Below are 17213 nucleotides of genomic sequence, written 5' to 3' on the forward strand. Positions count from 1 at the left end.
GGCGGCAGCTCTGGAGTGCTCCTCAAGTAGCAGCATTACTGAGAGTTCTTACAAATGTGGGCTTATGTGATTCCTTCTTGAAAGAAACTAGGTCTTGAAAGAAAGACCTCCTTCCTGGCAAAGTGCAGGGCATAGTTTCAAGATATGGGAATGATAAGGGCAGAAATTCAGAAGGCAAAGAGCATCAAATAAAAATTCCAGCAGTGGGGCACCAGAAAATACTCCGGCAGTGTCCAGAAGCAGAGGCTGGGACAGGGTTTCAAGTGTGTCTGATTGGTTAAGAAAATTCTGTTCAGAAAAACTCTGTGAGGGAAGGAGGGAAGCAGGATAAGGTAGATGGAAAGGACCAAGCAAGATGTGGTCTTGGTTTGAGTCTACTTTTGGCCTGTTCTTTGGCAAGGGAGAGGGTGTGTTGCCTCCAATGAGGCAAGTACGCTAGTCTTAATGGGGAGGGATGCAGCCAAAGGGCTCTCATTGGATTTCCACAGAACCATAGCAATGAGCTATTGAGAAGCAACGTTCCCAGCAGGTGGAGGAGACATAACATCCTGGTAAGTGACACAGATGGTGAATAACACCAGCAGTGTCCACCATCTACTACAGCAGTGATGATGGTGTGAGAAGATCAGCCAGTGGGGGCCAGCAGGGGACAGGACAGCATAGAGTATGTGATGTCATAGTAGAGTTGCTGTATGACTATAGACTTGTTTTCCTGACTGTAGATGATGGTGGGTCACTGCTATTCTTGATGCTGATAACTTGGGGACTCTCTCTCCCAACAGTATCTACAAATGGTCTCTTCCAGGATTCAAGTCAGTTAGCACCTTATTCCATTTTGTTATGCTTTCTGAAGTTCCGGAATTCTAACTCACATGGAATCATGGTGTCGATAACTCCCCATTTTCATCCAAAAGGAACACAAATCAGCTGGTCTCTACAGTCCAGGAGAACGTGCAGTTAGACCTTTTCTTAAGACATCGCAATATGGTTCACCGTGGAACAAAGAAGATTGAAAAGGGCCCATCAGCTTTTTCCTGCTGATGGGAAAATACAGGTTAAGAAATGAAATTACCTGGTTACAAATTCAATAAAAGTAGGACAACGTTGGGCTGAGCTTCTTGGTCACTGGTCTGTTGCTCAAATTTTGTACATAATGTAGCCACCACCATGTTTCTGGAAAGATCATCTCCTCCTAGTCACCAAGTTATTTTTTAGCAAAGTCTCAAGGGAAACTTGGTTCGATTTATACACACTGAGGTTTGGGGAAGTCTAAGGGAAGTTATCATTTTGCATGTCATAGGTCAGAAGTGCCATGTGAAGAGGAGTTAAGAGTCAGCACCAAACCATGCAGCACAAACTTGCTTGTTTAGTTCCGGACATCTTTAGATCAGGAAATTGCAAATGAGTCCCATGGGACTTGAGTTCTCTATGAGAAGTAATCATTCCCACTGCACTATAAGAAGTCCTGAGTAAAGGAATCTACTACTACTAAGTATGTATTAATTGCCCACTTGACATTCTATAGCCAGATAAATAATACAGAACAGACTCATAGAAGATTTCAGCTTTTCTAGAGTAGAAAGGCCAGCACCATCCCCCATCTGCCACCCAACCTGGACCATTCCAAATTGGACCCAAATAATGTCCCCTCTACAAGGAATCATCTCTACAATAGATGCAGTAGCCCTGAGTGGTCATATCACTGGGCTTGAAAGGCAGTGAGGGAAATCCCAGATCATGTGTGGAGAAAAAGATAGCTCTGAGGGATGTAAATTTGGGGGATTTCAAGCTGCAGGCTTGTATAATGTCTGTCATGGTCTTTTGAACATACCCGTTCTCTCCTTGGCTGTGTGAACCCTTCGCCTCCCAGAAGAAGAGGAGACTGTACCATTGGGCGAGTAAATGTTAATCTGGTTCCTTGAAAATAAAAGACAAGTTATTCCCTCAAGGGGCCTATAAAGGAATCAAATATTTTGCCGAGAAAGTCCTTCTTTTTTACCCTGTTCCTTACTTTATTTTCTTTTTAAAAATTTATTATTGAAGTATAAGTGATACCCAATGTTATATTAGTTTCAAATGTACACCATATTGATTTGATAATTCTATACATGATTATTATTATTACTCCACGTTCACCAAAATAAGTGTAGTTATATCTGTCACCATACAATATTAAAATTATTATAATATTATTGACTATATGCCCTACTTGTACTTTTCATAAATGTTACCTATTTATTTTCTAATTGGAAGTTTGTACCTTTTTTTTCAGCTTATTTTTTTTAGCAATCTCTACACCCAACATGGGGCTCAAACCCATGACCCCAAGATCAAGGGTCGCACACTTTTCCAACTGAGCCAGCCAAATGCCACTGGAAGTTTGTACCTGTTTGTCCCCTTCATCAATATCACCGATTCCCTCACCTTCTTCTCTGAAAACCACCAGTTTTCTCTCCTAAGATTCGGTTTGGTTTTTTATTTGTTTGTTTACTCGTTTTGTTTTTTTAGATTTCACATAGAAGTGAAATCATATGGTATTTGTCTCTCTCTGTCTGACTTATTTCACTTAGCATAATACCCTCTAGGTCTATCTATGCCACAAATAGCAAGATTTCATTATTTTTTATGGTTGAATAGTCTTCCATTATATTGGCTCTGCAGAGAACCCTAGCAGTGAGCTATGGCAGAACCAACACTCCTAGCAGATGGGGGAGATATACCATCCTGGTAACAGAGAGGGATGGTGAAGAGCATCTACCATCTACTACGGCAATGATGATGGTGTGAAAAGGTATATCATATCTTCTTGATCCATTCATCTATCAGCAGACATTTGGGTTGCTTCCATACCTCGGCTATTGTAAATAATGCTGCAATAAACTCGGGGGGCATGTATCTTTCTGAATTAGTGTTTTCATTTACTCTGGGTAAATACCTAGTAGTGGAATTATTGAATCATATGGTATTTCTATTTTTAATTTTTTGAGGAACTTCCATACTGTTTTCCATTATGGCTGTGCCATATTACATTCCCACAAAAAGTACATGGGTTCCTTTTTCTCCACATCCTTATCAACACTTGTTATTTCTTGTCTTTTTATTAACTGGCCATTCTGGTTGGTATAAAGTGATATTTTGTAGTTTAAATTTGCCTTTCTTTGATGATTAGTGATGTTGAGCATCTTTTCATTGTCTGTTGGCCATCTGTGTCCTTTTTAGAAACATGTCTATTCAGGTCCTCTGCCTGTTTTTAAAATCAGATTTTTTTTTTTTTTGGTGTGGAGCTGTCTAAATTATTATATATTTTATATATTAACCATTTATTGATTATATTGTTTGCAAATATTTTCTCCCATTCACTAGGTTGCCTTTTTGTTTTGTTAATAGTTTCCTTTGCTGAGGAAAGTTTTTTATTTCGATGTAGTCCCAATAGTTCATTTTTGCTTTTATTTATTTTGTCTGGGGAGGAGGACCAATCCATAAATATGTTATTAAAGCTGATGTCTAAGAAATTACCACCTTTGTTTTCTTTCAGGAGTTTTATGGTTTAAGACCCCACATTTAGGTCTTTAATCCATTTTGAGTTAATTTTTGTGTACTGGATGACATAGTGGTCTGGTTTCATTCTTTTACATGTTGCTGTCCAGTTTTCCCAACATTATTTATTGAAAAGATTTTTCCCCATTCCATGTGCTTGGCTCCTTTATTATAGACTAATTGACCACATAGGCGTATGTTTATTTCTGGTCTCTCTACTTTGTTCTATGGATCTGTTTTTGTGCCAGTACCATACTGTTTTGATTACTATAGCTTTGTAGTATATCTTGAAATCTGGGATTGTGATACCTTCAGCTGTGTTCTTTTATCTCAAGATAACTTTGGCTACTCAAGATCTTTTGTGGTTCCATACAAATTTTTAAGATTATTTGTTTTAGCTCTGTGAAAAATTGTATTGGTATTTTGATAGAGAACCTATAGATTGCTTTGGGTATGCTACTGGACATTTTGACAATATTAGTTCTCCAATCCATGAGCATGGAATATTTTTCCATTTTTTGAGTCTCATCTTCAATTTCTTTCATCAGTGTCTTATAGTTTTCAGAGTATAGAGCTTTCGCATCCTTAGTTAAATTTATTCCTAAATATTTTAATATTTTTGGTGCAATTATAAATGGGATTCTTTCCCCTAATTTCTTTTTCTGCTACTTTGTTATTACTGTATATCAGGCACCTGGGTGGCTCAGTCGGTGAAGCATCCAACTCCTGATTTCAGCTCAGGTCATGATCTCAGCATTGTGAGATCAAGCCCCACATTGCTGGGCGGGGAGACTGCTTAAGATTCTCTCTCTCTCCCTCTCCCTCTATTCTTCCCACCCCACTCATTTTTTCTCTCAAAAACAAAAAAATACAATACAAAACAAAACTTAAAAAAAAAGTAAAACAACCAATTTCTGTATGTTAATTTTGCATCTTGCAACTTTTCTGAATTCACTTACCAATTCTAGTAGTTCTTTGGTGGAGTCTTTAGGGTGTTCTATATATAGTATCATGTTATCTGCTAATAGTGATAGTCTTCTTTATTACTGATTTAGGTGCCTTTTATTTCTTTTCTTGTCTGACTGCTGCAGCTAGCACTATACTGAATAAAAGTGGTGAGAGTGAACATACTTGTCTTGTTCCTGACCTTTTTCCTTTTCCCCATCAAGTGTGATGTTCACTGTGGGTTTTTCATATATGGCCTTAATTTTTTAAAGTTGCTATTTATTTATAAGAGAGAGAGAGAGTGAGCAGAGGAGGGGCAGAGAGAGAGGGAGAGAGAGAATCCCAAGCAGGCTCTACTCTGCCAGTGCAGAGCCTGATGCAGGGCTCGATCCTACCAACCATGAGATCATGACCTGAGCCAAAATCCAAAGTCAGAGGCATAACCAGCTGAGCCACCCAGGTGCCCCTCTATGGCCTTTATGATGTTGAGATATGTTACCTCTAAGCCTACTCTGTTGAGAGTTTTGTTTTGTTTTGTTTTTTGTTTTTTATCATGAACAGATATGACATTTTCTCAAGTGCTTTTCTTTCATCTGTAAGGTGACCATACAGTTTATATCCTTCCTTTTGCTAACGTGATGTTTTGCACTGCTGATTTGTGAATATTGAACCACATCTGTATCTGTGGAATAAATCCCACTGATCATAGTGAATGATCCTTTTAATGTATTGTTGAATTCAGTTTTCTAATATTTTGTTGAGGATATTTGTATCTCTGTTCATCAAAGACATTAGCCTTATAGTTTTCTTTTCTTTTCTTTCTTTCTTTTTTTTTTTTTGTAGTGTCTTTGGTTTTGGTATCCGGAGAATTCTGGCCTCAAAGAGTAAATTTTGAAGTTTCCCTTCCTCTTCTATTTTTGGGAATAGTTTGAAAAAGAAAATGGTATTAACTCTTGTTTAAATGTTTGGTGGAATTTACCTGTGAAGCCATATGGCCCTGTACTCTTGCTGCTTGGGAGTTTTTTGATTACCAGTTCAATTTTGTTACTGGTAGTCTGTCAACTCACATTTTCTATTTCTTCCTGATTCAGTTTTGGAGACTGTATGTCTCTAGGAATTTACTCAGGTTGTTCAACTTGTTGGCATATGGTTTTTCATAGTATTCTTTTATAATCCTTTGTAGTTCTGTGATGTCAATTATTACTTCTCTTTTGTTTCTGATTTTATTTGGATCCTTTCTCTTTTTTCCTGATACACCTTGCTAAAGGTTTATCAGTGTTGTCTCCTTTCAAAGAAACAGCTCTTGATTTCATTGATCTGTTCTGTTTTTTTTTTAAGTCTCTATTTCATTTATTTCTGCTGTTCCTTCTACTGGCTTTGGCTCTTTATTTTCTTTAAAGAAACAAACATTAATCAAATCAGCGCAGAATAAATGGGGATAAGTGCTATAAAGGGCAATATAGGGAGCCACAGCTGTATTTAACAAGGGTTGGAATCAAGTCTAGGAGCGCAGGGGAAGCTTCTGTAAGGAAGGTCCCCAAACTGAAATCAGAAGGACGAGTGAAACTTAAAAGTGGAGCAGAGGAGACATTCAGCAAAGGCCCAAGGCAAAATGAAAACATGAAAGCATAAAAGCAAGAGTTTGGGCTGTAAGAGGGAGGAGGCGAAATGAGGGAGGAAATGTAGGAAGGTCACGTAAGTCCCTGTATAATTTTATCCTTGACAATGGGACATGATGAGTTGTAAGCAAGAGGAACACATAATCATATTTGCTTCCACACAGTGGCAGTTTGGAGACTGGAATAGTAGGCAGAAAGAGCAGATACAGAAAGATGGTTAGGGGTGATGGCAAAAATGAAGCAAAAAAAAAATGATAATATTTAGACCCAGGTGGTGGCAATAAAGATATTAAAAAAAAATGTGAGCCGATTCAAGAGCTGTGCTGAATGGGATCAATCCTCTCTCAAAGACTTATTCTTCCTTATCCGTATAGCTATTTCTATTTTAGAATCAGTAACTCTCCTTTTTTATTTTTTTATTTTTGAGTATAGTTGCCACACAATATTACGTTAGTTACAGATGTACTGCGCAGTGATTCAACTTCTGTACACATTTTGCTGTGCTCACCCGAAGTGTAGCACCCATCTGCCACCATACGACACTAATATAATATCATTGACTATATTCCCTGTGCTGTATCTTTTATTCCTATGACCTATTCACTGCATAACTGGATGCCTGTATCTCCCACTCCCTTGGCCCATTTTGCCCACCCTCTCTCCCCTCCTCCCTCTGGCAACCATCAGTTTGTTCTTTTTATTTGTAGGTCTGATTCTGTTTTTTATTTGTTCTTTAGTTTTGTTTTTTAGATTCCACCGATGAGTGAAATTATATGGTATTCGTCTTTCTCTGGCTCACCTATTGCACTTATCATTATACCCTCTAGGCCCATCCATGTTGTTGCAATCTTTTTTATGGCTGTGTAATATTCTATTGTGTGTATACACACACACACACATATACATATATATATGTATATGTATCTGTATATGTATATATATATGTATATGTATATGTATACACACCACATCTTCTCTATCCGTTTATCTATTGATGGATACTTAGGTTCAGTAACTCTTTAAAACACTTATTGTTTATGTGTTTTTCTTCCCTATGAGACAATAAACTACTCAAGGGCAAGTGTAATGCCCTTGATGTTTGTATCCCCAGCACTTGGCACAGATAGAGCTTACCGCCAAGAAGTCCCTCCGTAAAGGTATGTACAATGATTGATGCCTAGTTAATCCAGATATTGGAATGGATGGGGGCATGCTTCACAAGAAGACGAACAAACAGAGAACTGACGTGGAGGTTATAGACAGGCAAAGATACGAGCAAAAATGGTAGATGAGATGATTCCATGAAGAAGAAAACGTTTATACTCAGGAGACAGCAGTCACTCTTATGTTTTTTTTCTGCTATGCTGTAGTACACCCAATGAACTTGATCCTTCCAGTAATAGTCTATAATAGTCCAGTGTTAATCCCTCTCAATTAGTTATATCTTATAACTACCCACTCACAATGGTATATGTTCCCATTTGTGGACCTGGAGTAAAAATTTAGAAGAAGTTGTCATGTACTTAATCAACTATAAAATACAAGAATCCCAAGGTGAGAGTTTCCCTCCCTTGGTGTATCCCTTTCTGGTGTACTGGGGCTCCTCAGAGAACACCTATGCCTCTAATACTCTGAATACCACAGCTGGACTGCAGGGCCGCACAGGCTAAGGGGCTCAGCACTTGGCACCTCATGTGGTTGTCACCCCCGCCCAGGAGAGAGCATGCCGGCAACATCTACAGTGCAAGGGCCATAGACCCGAGAGTGCAGGCATAATGCATGCAATTCCACGGCCAGAGGCCTCCCTATACCCCAGGACACAGATGGAACTCCGCAACAATTCCAGGTCATTTGCACCAATTCAGCCATCCATGTCCCTTGCAGGATTGTCATGGATAAGGTTACAACTGTTCCCAGGTCTCTCTGATGGAAGGAAGGTTTGGGTGCCGATCAGCAGGGCCCGAGTAGCCTTCCCCGCTCTCACTCTCTTCCTCCTTAGTTGCTTTTCTCACCCCTTCCAAACATGTTACACCTTGAGTTCCGCAACATGAAAAATCTGGAAGCTTGGGCTTTCTTGGTCCCCAGTGTCCAGCCATTCCTGCAGCCTCCTGGCACTGGGGCTTCTGGATGTTTTTCTTCACCCTGCTCCCTACTCCCTTCTGCTCCCTCTCCCTACTCCATCGCACTCCCCTTCTACTCCATTGACAGCAGCACATACACAGTGACCAGAGGGACTAGAGAATTTCTATGTGGGAGCGACTCTGGAGGTGGACATCCAGAAGGTAAGAACAGCACTGGGAAAGAGCGTTTGTTGAACAACCCCGCTTTGCAGACATTTGCATGCACTTGGGGTGGTGCTGTGGTTCCCATGTTACCCACATTCTGGTAGGATTCCTAACTAAATATCAGGTTGAAACTTTTAAAAAAAAATGTATGCATTTTTGAGGGACACAAAGAGACAGAGTATGAAGGGGGACAGACAGACAGAAAGGAAGACACAGTATCTGAAGCAGGCTCCAGGCTCTGAGCTGTCAGCACAGAGCCCGACGTGGGGCTCAAACTCATGAACCCCAAGATCATGACCTGAGCCGAAGTCGGACGCTCAACCGACTGAGCCACCCAGGCACCCCTGAAACTTCTAATTACTAATGTGTACACTGGGAGCTAGCTCAGTTGGCTGAAAGTCAGCCCAGATCCTACTTCCCTCTTCTCTCCTGTCCCCTGTTGGAGTAGAGAGCTGGACCCTGACTCCAAATGCAGCCTACTGAGCCAAGGCTGAACCGAGAGATTGACTGCTTGATTCATTCTTTCCCTTGGCAATCATTTATTGACTTCTTCTTCAAGCAAGCTGCTAAGAATACAGGGGTGAATAAGGCAAAGTCCCTAATTCCTTAAGAAACTGTCAACCTAAATTGTGAGGAGCTGATAATTAAGTAAAAGCATTTATTTAGGATCAAAGAATTACAATTCGGGGTACAACAGGTTGGGGCAGCAGCCACAGTCAGGAGATTTTGAAGACAAAAAGGAAATGCTTGCCTATGTTGTTTACAAAGGATTTTGATTGGTGTTGGCTGCAGAAAACTAATCGTGGTTGACTGTAATTGGTCGCTAATGCTATCACAAAACAAAAGTCTGTTATTGTAGCAAGTTATAGGTATTTGTGCTGAGTCCTTGGAGTATTTGCAGTCTGGCCCAGTTCAAAAGTTCATGGTTCCACCTGTGAGGCCCCGCATCAGCTCATTGCCTTTATGGCCTCCTGCCTCCATTTTAAAACCCCTTGCTATGAGTGACCCCATTTCATTTCACCTCTCATAGAACCAAAGGTCTGATGAGAAAAAGACCAGTATACAGGCCATTGTGACGGCATGAAATACACACTCTCTGATGGAGGTGGTCACAGGGTGTTAGGGGACCTGCTGGGGGTGGTGAGGCTCAGCTTTGGGAACACAGAGAAGGAAGGAGAAGCCCAGAGTCTGGACCTTTTTCTAATACCCCTCAGTGTCCTTCTTCATCTCCTAAGCATCCACTTCTGGCATGGAATGGGACTTTGCCTTGGAAATCAACGCTTGCAATGTCGGACCATTGCCCACTGTTGTCTTAGGCTCAGAAACTTACGAGGGAGTTCTCCAAGAAGTGCACGTGTGCCCAGGGGTGCAAAGCAGAGCGCTAACAGCTATTTTTGCCTTTTCTAAAAATAGAAAGGGCTTGGGCTTTTCCGCATTGAACATGGACAGGCACTTAGGTCCTCACCCAACATGAGCATTGGTCACTGTTATGCCCAGAATTCGTGATCCCCAAAGACCACTAGGGAGCAGAGTCCGATGCAAAAGCAAAAGAGCCTTTATTCGAGCTAGCTCGAGCTCAATCCCCTACCTGCACTGACGCAGCGGTGAGATACTAGGGAGAGAGAGTGAGTTTCAAAAGGGCAAAGGTCTTATTGGGGCCTAGGGGCAGTTGGTGAGGTAATGGCTATGGCCTCAGCCGATTGGCTGGGAAAGGGTCCGAGTCCTGTTAGGCAGGTGGTGGGGGGGGGGGATTACTCAAGGGGAGGAGGTGTGGTCAAGGTGAAGGACACAGAACAAGATGGAGTTGGCCGGCATAGGCCCGCCCTTTCAGTCACTGCCTGGGGGTAGCCAAACACCTCTTGCTCGCTGATTCCCTTCAGCTTCATGTGATGCACTGCTAGCTATGTGTGCTCACAATTTACTGATTATATTATTTAGATTTAACTGACCTGCACAAAAGAAACCACAGACTGAAGACAGCTCTTGTGATAGGAGCTCAAGAGAACAAAAAAGTGGAGGAGCTAACACTCCTGAAATGAACCATGTTTGCAGGTAAAAGTAATAATTACTTCATTTTTATGGTAGCCTTTATAAATTTCCATTTCACTTAAAATGTATAGTGTGCAAAATAGGCCCATACAACAGAGTGTTCTCCAATCTATAAGTAAATATGGAAATTCACACTGTGCTTAAAAATGTTTCATTGATAGTGATGTTTCATCAAAAAGGCTTATGGACCCAGGGCACCTGGGTGGTTCAGTAGATTGAGCGTCCGACTTTGGCTCAGGTCATGATCTCACAGTTTATGGGTTGAAGCCCTGCACTGGGCTCTGTGCTGACATCTCAGATTCTGGAACCTGCTTCAGATTCTCTCTCTCTCTCTCTCTCTCTCTCTCTGCCCTTTTCCCGCTCATGCTCTGTCTCTCAAAAAAATAAATAAACATTAAAAAATTACAAATAAAGGCTTATGGACCCTCGTGTTAGATTGCCAATCCTCACCTCAAGGTAAGTAGTCCATCTGTCAAGTAGCTTATCTTGTCCTCACCCAGATGGCATTAACTTTCCTCCACACCAGAAGTTATGGCATGAGTGAGTTCCATAGTAGAACACGGAAACAAAAATGATGCCATAAGTAAATTGCAAAGTACAAGCCAAGAGGAGCTCTTCCAGCTTCCTGGCTGACACCCCACACAGGTATGACAGGAACAGACAGCTCTATGCCTTCCTGGACACGCCAGACCAGTCTCTTCCCCGGTGACAGGCACGCTGCTCAGCATCTGCTGAGAGGTGTCACCCAGCTCCACGATGGCTTTATGAAATCTTCTCTTTGATTTGGCTGCTGGCAGTGTGCTGTTTGAAGTCTTACCTTGTTCTGGATGGAAACCATGTAAAAGTATCACATTCTATGTTGTTTCCATTCTAGACTATGAATTCACTGGCACACGTCCAAATCAAACCTCAGTCCTGATTTCCTCAATATTTGGCTCATATTTATAAACTTCAGAGAACGTCCCAGCCAACCTGGCTTGAATCTAAAGCTTCTTTACCCACATTTTACACAGCCCTGCTTTCAAAACAGAAAGCTTGGAATCAAATGTTCAAGAATCCCCCACCTTCCTTCCAGTTGTTTGTTTGTTTGTTTGTTTGTTTTATTTGTTCTTATTTATTTTATTTTTTTAAATTTACATTCAAGTTAGTTAGCATACAGTGCAACATGATTTCAGGAGTAGATTCCTTAATGCCCCTTACCCATTTAGCCCATCCCCCCCTCCCACAACCCCTCCAGTAACCCTCTGTTTGTTCTCCATATTTAAGAGAATATGTTTTGTCCCCCTCCCTGTTTTTATATTGTTTTTGCTTTCCTTCCCTTATGTTCATCTGTTTTGTATCTTTGTATCTCATGAGTGAAGTCATATGATATTTGTCTTTCTCTGACTAATTTCACTTAGCATAATAACCTCTAGTTCCACCCATGTAGCTGCAAATGGCAAGATTTCATTCTTTTTGATCGCCAAGTAATACTGCATTGTATATACATACCACATTTTCTTTATCCATTCATCCATCGATGGACATTTGGGCTCTTTCCATACTTTGGCTATTGTTGATAGTGCTGCTATAAACATTAGGGTGCATATGTCCCTTAGAAACAGCACACCTGTATGCCTCCGATAAATACCTAGTAGTGCAATTGCTGGGTGTAGGGTAGTTCTATTTTTAGCTTCTTGAGGAACCTCCATACTGTTTTCCAGAGTGGCTGCACCAGCTTGCATTCCCACTAACAATGCAAAAGAGATCCTCTTTCCCCGCATCCTCGCCAACATCTGTTGTTGCCTGAATTGCTCATTTTAGCCATTCTAACAGGTGCGAGGTGGTATCTCATTGTGGTTTTGACTTGTATTTCCCTGATGATGAGTGATGTTGAGCATATTTTCATTGTCGGTTGGCCATCTAGATGTCTTCTTTGGAGAAGTGTCTATTCATGTATTTGTGTTATATGTAACTTCTGTATTGTTTGTTTAAAAAAAAGAAGAAACAAGACAATTTAGCTACTCAAATCAAGTAAGTTTCATAGGACTGTAATGATCTTGGCAATCATTTTTGAAACTGCCATAGCTAATCATGGTAGATCTAGCTATATGTCCTGACAGACACATGGAGAATATTAATGGAAATCGCCCCACAAAGTTTCTTTCAGAGTAGGACTGCAATTTACTAAGTGCTCTTCCTCACTTTCTGTAGAAAAGGTCATGATCCCTTTATAAACAAAGACTCTAACGCTTTCTACATATTGTATCTAATAAAACACACAGGCAGAAATACATACACGGATGCAAATATATTTGTATGCAAATACAGACGTGCGCAAATGGCCGAATGGGAGCAGCATTTTCATGTGGTGACATGTCACACGGTCTGCCTCACGACATGGCAGAGTTAACACACCACCTGCGAAAAATATTGGCTCTGGAATGAATGCTTATATTGTAAGTACAGTAGAAACAGGCCATGTGTATTACACCTTATAAATGTAATACAGGAAATTAACATAAAGGCATTTGCAAAGTCAACGTTTATATAGCTCTCTCCCACGGAGAGTCCCAAGACTTGACTTCATCCTGGAACTGCCGGGTACGGATGCTTTATAAATTGATTCTTCCATCAGTCCTGTGTACACTCCCAGATTTGTTTTCCTTTCCTAATATTTATGATAGCACCTGCGACATATAAACAGGAGATGCAGACCTCTGGCCAGATTCAAAGACCCATTGGAAAGCACGTGTGCCACCGCCCCCCATGCTGAGCCTGATAGAAAAGCGTGAGAGGAGTTCCTCCCAGGCTTTTGGCACGCGCGCAGGCTTCCTGTTACATGCTGGGATTAATGCTTGCAGCTGAGCTCAGCCTGTACTTTACAACTACACGGACAGGGTAAACGGAAAGGAACAACGTGGCGTTTTAGGTATCGGTGGCTGGCAGGCCACCCGCCAAAGGGGGGTCTTAAACCACATGCAAGAAAAACAGAAAGGGGAGAGGCTGCATAAGCACATGGGTTACAGGCTAAAAGCGACCTCCGCCCACTGCCTTTTACACTGAAGTTGAGAAACCGGCGTGGGGGAGGGAACATGTCTTAACATACCCAGATTGTTTACCTAAATGCCACCTTTTTCTCTGCAAATGGCATAACCTTCTGTATCATTTTGTGGTGCACCAAGTAGACACAGACTTCGGTGTGACGTTCTCGTGATACCTTTGTCCTTTTCAAGGCCTTTGTCAGTGTTGAAACAGAGTTTCTTTAAATTTTTTTTTTTTTATGTTTTCTTTCTTGAGAGAGAGAGAGAAAAACGGAGTACCAGTGGGGGAGGGGCACAGAGCGAGGGAGACCCAGAATCCAAAGCAGGCTCCAGGCTCTGAACTGTCAGCACAGAGCCCAAGGCAGGGCTGGAACCCTCAAACTGTGAGGTCATGACCTGAGCTGAAGTCAGATGCTTGACCGACTGAGCTACCCAGGCATCCCTGAAACAGAGTTTCTTATTCACAAATCAAGCAGCAAAATGAAATACTGATTCCTGAACCAAATGAGAGATGATTGAAGGGGTTCATCTCCTAGAAGGTAAATTGGAATGTCTCAGTTAGTTCATGGCCTTCCCCAACTATCTTCACTTATTTAACAGTGACTGTCATTAATCAAATCTAAGACACTGCTGATGGCCATGTGCACCCTCTCTTTATGTACCTCTAAAAAACAGAATGCACTCAGTTATAACCGACAGAGACACCAACTGAAAGAGGCACACTGATGTCAGAGGTATCAGTGTGAAAATATAGGAGACTTGGAATTCAGGATATAGTGTATTTATTGTGGGCCTATTACACGCCAGGTACTGTGGAGATTTTTTCCTTTTATTCATGGAACTTGCTGCCCCCTCAGATATGGGACAAAACCACATCTGTAATGCCTTCAGTTTTTCCATAGGACCCACAGCAAGGAAGCCAGACACTCTCTCTTTAGTATTTCACTTTAGAAGGACAACTTGGCCCTTCATGCCTGCTGTGTGTAACAACACGTGAGCAAGTAAATAAAAGAAAATAGGAAGATAGTAAAAATCTTCAAAATAGCAAGCATATGAATTCTACAGTGCTGGAAACCTTCTAGAAACTAATTTCATGTCTCCCCATTGATTCCTGTTTTGTTTGCAAATACATTTCCTGTATTTATTCCTTGGGAATAAATAGTACGGACTAGTTCATTTTTAGAAAAAATAAACATGTGCTGTTTCACAGACAGTAATACACTGTGGACAATCCAGATGGAGATCATACACTTTGAAGTAAGGTTTTTAAAACAGATTGTTAATCACCTACACTTCCCCAGGGAGAGTCTTAACGCACCTTACTTTACAGGTATAACCCAGAGGCCAGTTTTCCTTTGACTAGGTTTGGTTATTATTTACCCACTGAGACCCACTTCCAAAAGTGACAAGGACAGAGATTTGAGACGGGCAGGTGGGCTGGAAAGAGTGCCTGTGTGCGCTGACTCCAGCCCACCACTCCTTGAGGGCTCCGCACTGTGTCTTTAATCCCTGGTCTGTCTACTTAGTCTGTGAACCCCAAGCTGTTAACAACCCATCCAAAGAAAAGGAATCAATTTATTTTCGCCTACTCTCTATGTTGGGAGCATTTTCTCATATATCCGGATTGGAACCTGATTTAATTCTTTGAAATGAATTACAGTAAAACCTTGCATTGTGAGTAACTTGTTCTGCAAGTGTCCTGCAAGGCAAGCAAACATTTCTAATAAATTTTAACCTGATAAACGAGCGATGTCTTGCGATACGAGTAGTACGTGCCGCCAAAAGTCACATGATCACAACTGAGCCAATGGTTCTCTCTCTCTCTCTCTCTCTCTCACTGCAGGATTGTGGGTGACCATCAATGCAATATCACATTTCCGTGAAATCCTCAAAAGAAGGCAAAAGCAAGTGTCATTGGATAGGTTCCTTGTTAAAGTTGCGCAAAAAGAAAAAGATCCCATTGAGCCAATAGACCGCAGTGATTCTGTTAGTGATAGTGAAAGTCGTCCTACACAATAACCCTCCTCTCTCTTGTCTCCCTCACACCAGCCACGAAGGTTTTCAAAAGTGCAGTTTAATTTCTTTGTTTTTCTTTATGTTTTGTATTTTCTTTATTATTTTGTATTATATTACACAATTATAATCATTTTTATATGAACATCTTTGGGTTGTAGAACAAATCATCTGAGTCCATTATTTCTTACAGGGAAATCCCCCTTGATATCACAAGTGCTTTGGATTACAGGCATGTTTCTGGAAAGAATTATGGTCACAAACCAGATTTTACTGTATTTTCTTCATTTTGCTTCATCAAAGAAGGATGTTCCATTGAAAATGATGCATCTGGGGGCACCTGGGTTGCTCAGTTGGTTAAGCGTCTGACTTTGGCTCAGGTCATGGTCTCATGGTTTGTGAGTTCGAGCCCTGAGTTGGGTTCTGTGATGACAGCTCAGAGCCTGGAGCCTGCTTTAGACTTGGTGTCTCCCTCTCTTTCTATCCTTCCTCTGCTTGCTCTCTCTCTCAAAAATAAACATTAAAAAAATTTTAAGAAAATGATGCATTTGATTTCTGCCTTATCCGGCCTTAAAGAAGGTTCTGGATAAGTTGTTTGTAGTATTTTGAGTAGTAACGTGGTCTATAAAACTGAATATACAACGTAAACTCAAAAATGTCATGTCAACTTCCTTACAGTAGTCACAGCATTCGTTAGGGCGGTTCCCCAGTTCACAGTCCTGGGCTATTTTAGTTTCATTTTGATTATTTACATTGTTTTTTAAAAAATATGTGTAATGATACTGACATTTGCACATTTGGCTGTGTACTGTGTCCATCTTTCCATAAAAACAGTTTGGTCATTAGTTAGCCCGGGTATTTTTATCAATGTTTCTCAAGATCAAGATTGGCCACCTCATTTCACTCTTTTTCTTTCTCCTTACAATGTATCTGACAAAAAAATAAGCCTTACATTTGTATTATGCTTTACAGTTCCCAAGACACTTTCTCATACATTATTATATTTGAAATTCACAAAAATCTTTGTTAAGTGATCAACAAAAACCTTTCAGGCATAAAGCTTTCATTTATATATTCATCCTTAGGGAGAGGAAAGGAAAATGGTTCATCAGTAGACATTCCAGTTTTCTGTCAATTTTAACACTAAAAGATGTAGACAAAATAATCTTCAAACACAAACTTAAGAAAGACTGTTGTCAGGACATAGAATAAGATGTTCTCTCCTCCCAACTACGTAAATAATAAGAATGATTAAATTCCATTCAAGTGTCTCAAAACAGAGCATCAAAACACAAAGTGCTGCTTATAATTTGAGCATGGCAGCACGAAGTTGACATTTACATCTTCTTTACTGGGAAATCACTTAATTGCCGTGAGAAGATTAAGAAACAAACGGAAACTCCATTTGCAGTGAAAAAGCATACAAAACCACGAACCTAACACAAAAAGAGGCCTTTCCAAAAAGGGAAAATGGGGGACTTTCTAAAAGCCTTGGGGGAGGGGTGGGGGCGCAGAGGACACAGGTCTCAGGAAAAGCTGGGCTTCAAAGATAAGGAGTCCTTTGGACAGCTGGGCAAAGCTATCAAATCACTTACAGCATTTTCCACAGGACCTATATAATATTATAATAATGTAATAATGTATTATTGCAATGATAAAATAGTTCGATAAAGCACCTGGGTGCAAAATCGATATACAGAAACCAATAAGTTTCATGCACACACACAATGATTGGAAGACAC

This window comes from Acinonyx jubatus, chromosome D3 (assembly GCF_027475565.1).
Source record: "Acinonyx jubatus isolate Ajub_Pintada_27869175 chromosome D3, VMU_Ajub_asm_v1.0, whole genome shotgun sequence".
NCBI lineage: Eukaryota > Metazoa > Chordata > Mammalia > Carnivora > Felidae > Acinonyx > Acinonyx jubatus.